Here is a 6,174-nt window from a genome sequence, read left to right on the forward strand (position 1 = left end):
AGCCACTGCACTCCAGTCTGGGGGACAGAGTGAGACTCCGGCTCAAAAAAAAAAACAACAGTGCTGAAGAAGCCCTTGCATCACAACACTGTACCAGCTCACACAGCCCTGTCTGTGAGCGAGTTTTTAGCCTATAAACAAACAACAGTAAACAAATAACCCTCCCTACTTACCTGATCTGGCCCCCAGGGACTTTTTTCTTTACCCAAAGAGAAGGGAAATATTGAAAGGAAGACATTTAACTAGGCGTGGTGGCTCACACCTGTAATCCCAGCACAGTGGGAGGCAGAGGCAAAAGGATTGCCTGGGCTCACGGGTTCGAGACTAGCCTGGGCAACATGGTGAGACCTCATCTCTACAATAAATTTTTTTTTTAATTAGCAGGGCATGGTGGCACGTACCTGTGGTTCCAGCTACTTGGAAGGCTGCGGTGGAAGGATCGCCCAAGCCCAGCAGGTCAAGGCTGCAGTGGCACGCTCACGGCAACAGCTTGGGCAACAGAGCGAGACTTCAACTCAAAAAAAAAGAAAGAAAAAGAAAGGAAGACATCTGGTGCCATTCAGGACATCAAGGGTAGTAGTATGATGACAGTTAACATGGCCATTCCAGAAAAAAAGAGTTCCAAAATTGCTTTGACGGGTGGACTAGGTGCTGGCATTGGTGCATAGCTTCCCAAGGAGAGTACTTCAAAGGTGACCGTAGAGATATTCAGCAATGAGCTATGTAGCACTTTTTCTAGGATGAGTTCATGAACTTAACTGTCACCTCTTCTGGCCTGCCGATCAAGCCCTCTGGAAGCCAACAGGATGCATAACCCCCAGCACACATTCACAGTCTCACTGCTCCTTCTGGAATACAGTCTCTTTCCTCCCTTGCCAGACCGAGTACCTCCTTGACTGGGTTACACAGGCATACCTCAGAGAGATTGTAGGTTCTGTCCCAGACCACGGCAATAAAGATCACAATAAAGCAGATATTGAAATAAAGCGAGTCACATATTTTCTGGTTTCCCAGTGCACATAAAGGTTTACACTATTTTGGAGCCCATTACGTGTGTAATAGCATTTTGTCTTTAAAAAATGTACATTCTTACCAGGTTCGGTGGCTCAGCCTGTCATCCCGCACCTTTGGGAGGCTGAGGTGAGTGGATGGCCTGAGCCCGCGGGTTCGAGACCCGCCTGGGCAGCGAGACCTCATCTCTACAATAAATCAAAAAATCAGCCGGGCATGGTAGCGCATGCCTGTAATTCCTACTTGGAAGGTTGAGGTGGAAGGGTCGCCAGAGCCCAGCAGGTCAAGGCTGCGGTGGCCGGGAGTGGCCACTGCACTCCAGTCTGGGTGACAGAGTGAGACTCCAACTCAAAAAGAAAAAAAAATGTACATACCAGCCGGGTGCAGTGGCTCATGCTTATAATCCTAGCACTTCAGGAGACCAAAGTGAGAGGATTCCTTGAGCCCAGGAGTTCAAGACCAGTCTTAGCAACATAGCAAGACCTCGTTTCTACAAAAGTAAAAAAATTAGCCAGGAGTGGTGGTGCACGCCTCTAGTTCCAGCTACTTGAAGAAGGCAGAAGCTGCAGTGAGCCGTGATTATGCCATTGCCCTCTGGGTGATTGAGTGAGACCCCAGCTCAAAAAATAAATGTACATACCTGCATCTAAAAATACTTTATTAGCCGGTCATGGTAGCACGTGCCTATAGTTCCAGGTACTTGGAAGCCTGAGGTGGAAGGATCATCTGAACCCAACAGGTCATGAGCGTGCCAGCCACTGCACTCCAGCCTGGGTGACAGAGTGACTCCAGCTCAAAAAAAAGAACAGTCATGATTCATGGGAGGCGGTCAGTCATCATAGCAACATTAGCAGGACTTTGAAAAAAGTTGATTCCGCCCTTAATGGTACCTTTGAGGGGTTCATGCCTTCATTGGAGAAAGTCGCTGTAGATGTGGTGGAAAAGGCCAGGGAACTAGAATGAGAAGCGGAGTCTGAAGACGGGACTGAATCACTGCAATGTCATAATAAAACTTTGATGCCTAAGGAGGTACTTCTTACGCATGAGCAAAGAAAGTGGTTTCTTGAGATGGAATCCATTCCTGATGAAGATGCTGGGAACATTATTGACATGACAATAAAAAATTTAGAATATGACTTAAACTTAGTTGATAAAGTTGTGGCTTTATCAACTTTATGAGGCTGTTAAGAGGATGGATTTCAATTTGAAAGAAGTTCTACTGCGGGGAAAACGTCATCAAACAGCATCAAATGCTACAGGATGTCAGGAGTGCAATGGCATGCTCCCAGCCACCGCAGCCTCCAACTGCTGGGCTCAGGTGATCCTTCCATCTCAGCCTTCCAAGTAGCTGGAACCAGAGATGCGTGCCACCACATCCGGCTACTTTTTTGGTTTCTTATAGAAATGAGGTCTCACCAAGTTGCCCAGGTTGATCTCGAACCCCTGGACTCAATCTTCTTGCCTTCATCTCCCAAAGTGCTGGAATGACAGGTATGAGCCCCCGTGCCCGGTCAGAAATGTACTGCTTAAGAAAACTGGAAAGTCAAGATGACTCCTTGATCCCTGGGCCGCAGAATGGATGCGTGTTGACAGGAAAACAGCATATCAATCTCTTTGTTCATCTCCGTCAGAGCTCTTGGGTGGCCAAATGTATTGTCAATGCGCATAATATTTTGAAATGAATCTTTTTTTTCCCTGAGCAGTAGGTCTCAACAAAGGGCTTAAAATAGTAAACCATGGTATAAATAGACATGCTGTCATCCAGGCTTTGTTGTTCCATGTGTAGAGCACAAGCAGAGTAGATTTAACATAATTCTTTTTTTTTTTTTTTTGCTGCCAAGTCCATATGTTTGTCCTTCTTTATGGCTGCATAATATTCCACTATGTATATGTACCATATTTTTTTTTTATCCAGTCCAGCTCCGATGGGCAGCATGGTTGGTTCCATGTTTTGCTATTGTGAATAGAGCTGCAACAAACATATGTGGGCAGGTATCTTTTTTGTAGAACGATTTGAGTTCCTCCGGGTATATTCCCAATAAGGGAATTGCTGGGTCATATGGAAGGTCAATTTCTAGTTCTTTCAGAAATCGCCACACTGTCTTCCAAAGAGGTTGCACTAGTTTGCATTCCCACCAACAGTGTAGAAGGGTTTCTTTTTCTCCACATCCTCGCCAGCATCTGTTGTTGTTTTATTGATGATGGCCATTCTTACTGGGGTTAGGTGGTACCTCCATGTGGTTTTGATTTGCATTTCTCTGATGATGGGTGAGGCTGAGCACTTTTTCATGGGTCTGTCGGTGCCAGTATATCTTCTTTTGAGAGGTGTCTATTCATGTCTTTTGCCCACTGTTTTTTTATAACTTTATTTCCTAAATTATCACAAGTCTGAACAAATGGAAGGAGAATATTATTTAGACTAATCCAGATTTGCTTTCTACGAAAATATAATTGCTGGAGTTCAGCTCCAGCCGGGTTCAGGGCACCCCAAAGGTGGAGACGGCGTTGGCGATTGGGGGGAAGAAGAAAGAGAAAGAGAGAGAGAGAGAGAGAGAGAGAGAGAGAGGAAGAAAGAGATTGGACCCCTGTCTAGTGCAGAAGCCCTTTTGCCCACTTTTTAATGGGGCTGGTATTTTTTCCTTTCAGTGCGTTTGAGTTTCTTGTAGATGCTGGATGTTAAGCCTTTGTCAGATATACGGTTGGCAAATATTTTTTCCCATTCTGTGGACTATCTCCCCACTCTCTTGATAGTTTCTTTTGCTTTGCAGAAGCTCATTAGTTTGATGAGGGCCCACTTGTCTATCCTGTTTCTTAAGGTATGGGCATTTAGGGTTCTGAATAGGACTTGGTTGCCAGTTTCAATTTCCATAAGGGTGTCTCATGTGTTTTCTAAGATTCTTATAGTTTGAGGTTTTACGTTTGGGACTTTGATCCATTTAGATTTAATTTTTGTGTATGGTGATAGGTAGGGGTCCTGTTTCAATCTTCTGTGTGACCAGCCAGTTTTCCCAGCACCGTTTACTGAATAGGTGCTCTTCTCCCCAGTGGTTGTTGCTGGAGGCTTTGTCAAAGGTGAATTGGTTGAGAAATTGAGGCTTTCCTATTCCATTGGTCTATGAGTCTGTTCTTGTACCAAAACCAGGCTGTTGTGATTACTGTAGCCTTATAGCAAAGTTTGAAGTCTGGAAGTGTAATATCTCCTGCTTTGTTTCTTTTGCTAAGAATTGTTTTGGCTATTCAATACACATACTTCTTAAGGACCTAAAAATTTAGGAGATGCTAGGGGAGCATTGCTTTCAACTTAAAGTCACCAGTTGCATTAGCTTCTTCTCTTTTTTTTTCTATTTGTTTGTCCATATTTTTATTCTTATTTTTTATTATAAAGATGTGGGGTACAATTCAGGGTTAGGTATACAAACGTTGATTATGCAGGTACCCTTGCTGATGAGGTATGCCCCCCTCCCTTAGCAGTTTCCCTGAACTGCCAATCCCACCCCCATTCTTCTGACAGTTTCCCACTACTGCCAATCTCTTTCTCATAGTATTTTAATTGTTCAAGGCCCTCTTATGAGTGAGAATATGTGCTACTCTGTTCTTTGTTTCTGTGACAAATCACTAATGAGAGAGTCAACCAGTCCTTTGGAGTTTGAAGGCAGACATTGACTTCTCCTCTCCAGCTATGAAAGTCCTAAATGGTATCTTTTTCCAAAGGAAAGCTATTTCGTCTACATTGAAAACTTGTTGTTTAGCTAGCCACCTTCACCATTATTTTAACTAGATCCTCTGACTAACTTGCTGCCGCTTCCACAAACTGCTTCCCTTTGCATGTTTATGTTATTGGAGAAGGTTTCTTTCCTTTAACCTTATGAGTTCACTTTTTTTTTTTTTTTGGATTGGAGTCTCACTCTGTCACCCAGGCCGGAGTGCAAGTGACATGATCACAGCACACTGCAGCCTTGAACTCCTGGGCTCAGGCAATCCTTCTGCCTCAGGCTCCCGACTAGTTGGGACTATGGGCACAGGCCACCACGCCCAGCTAATTTTGGGGGGATTTTTTTGTAGAGATGAAGTCTTGCTATCTTGCATAAGCTAAACTCAAACTCCTGAACTCAAGCAATCCCCTCACCTCAGCCTCCCCAAATGCTAGGATTACAGGCATGAGCCATCACACCTGTCCCTTAAACCTTAGAACCAATCTCTGCTACCTTCCAACTTCTTTTGTGGCTTTCTCACCTCTCCCAGCCTTCAAGCATTAAAGAGAGTTAAGGCCCTGCTCTGGGTTTGACTTTGGCTTAAGTGAGTGTTGTGGCTGGTTTGATCTTCTATCCAGACCATAAAACTTTCTCCATTAGTTGGGCGTGGTAGCACATGCTTGTAGTTCCAGCTACTTGGAAGGCTGAGGCGGTAGGATCGCCGGAACCCAGCAGGTCAAGACTGTGGTGGCCGGGAGCGGCCACTGTACTCCAGTCTGGGCGACAGAGTGAGACTCCAACTCAAAAACAAAAAACAAAAACAAAAAAACAAAAAAAACATTCTCCATATCAGCAATAAAGGTATTTGGCTTTTCTTATCACACCAGAAAGAGTGTGGCCTTGTGTGATAATGCTGTCTCTGAGGCAATCCCTGAGGGAACTGACAACTGAATGTCACCTGCCGACAGCACTCCCAGCAGTCGGGGCAACAAACCTAACTACCTCCCTTCCTTCCTTCCTTTCTTTCTATCTTTCTTTTTGGTCAGAGTCTCGGCTGGAGTGTAGTGGCACGATCACAGCTTACCACAGCCTCGACCTCCCGAGCTCAGGCAATCCTTCTACCTCAGCCTCCTGAATAGCTGGAACTATAAGTATATGCCACCATGCCTGGCTAAATTTCTTGATTTATTGCATAGATGAGGTCTCACCATGTTGCCCAGGCTGGTCTCGAACCCCTAGGCTCAAGCAATTCTCTCGCCTCCGCCTCCCAAAATGCTGGGATTATAGACGTGAACCACTGCATCCAACCTAGGGTCAACAAATCTTTTATAGAAGGGGGATCAGCAAGGGGCATCTCAGTGGCCACCTTAGAAGAGTATATGTTTTGCTTTGTTTTTTTGAGTTGGAGTCTCACTCTGTCGCCCAGACTGGAGTGCAGTGGCACGCTCCTGGCCACCACAGCCTCGACCTG

The sequence above is a fragment of the Carlito syrichta genome, unplaced genomic scaffold (genome assembly GCF_000164805.1).
Source record: "Carlito syrichta isolate Samal-C Ts95f unplaced genomic scaffold, Tarsius_syrichta-2.0.1 Scaffold301816, whole genome shotgun sequence".
In the NCBI taxonomy this organism is placed as follows: domain Eukaryota; kingdom Metazoa; phylum Chordata; class Mammalia; order Primates; family Tarsiidae; genus Carlito; species Carlito syrichta.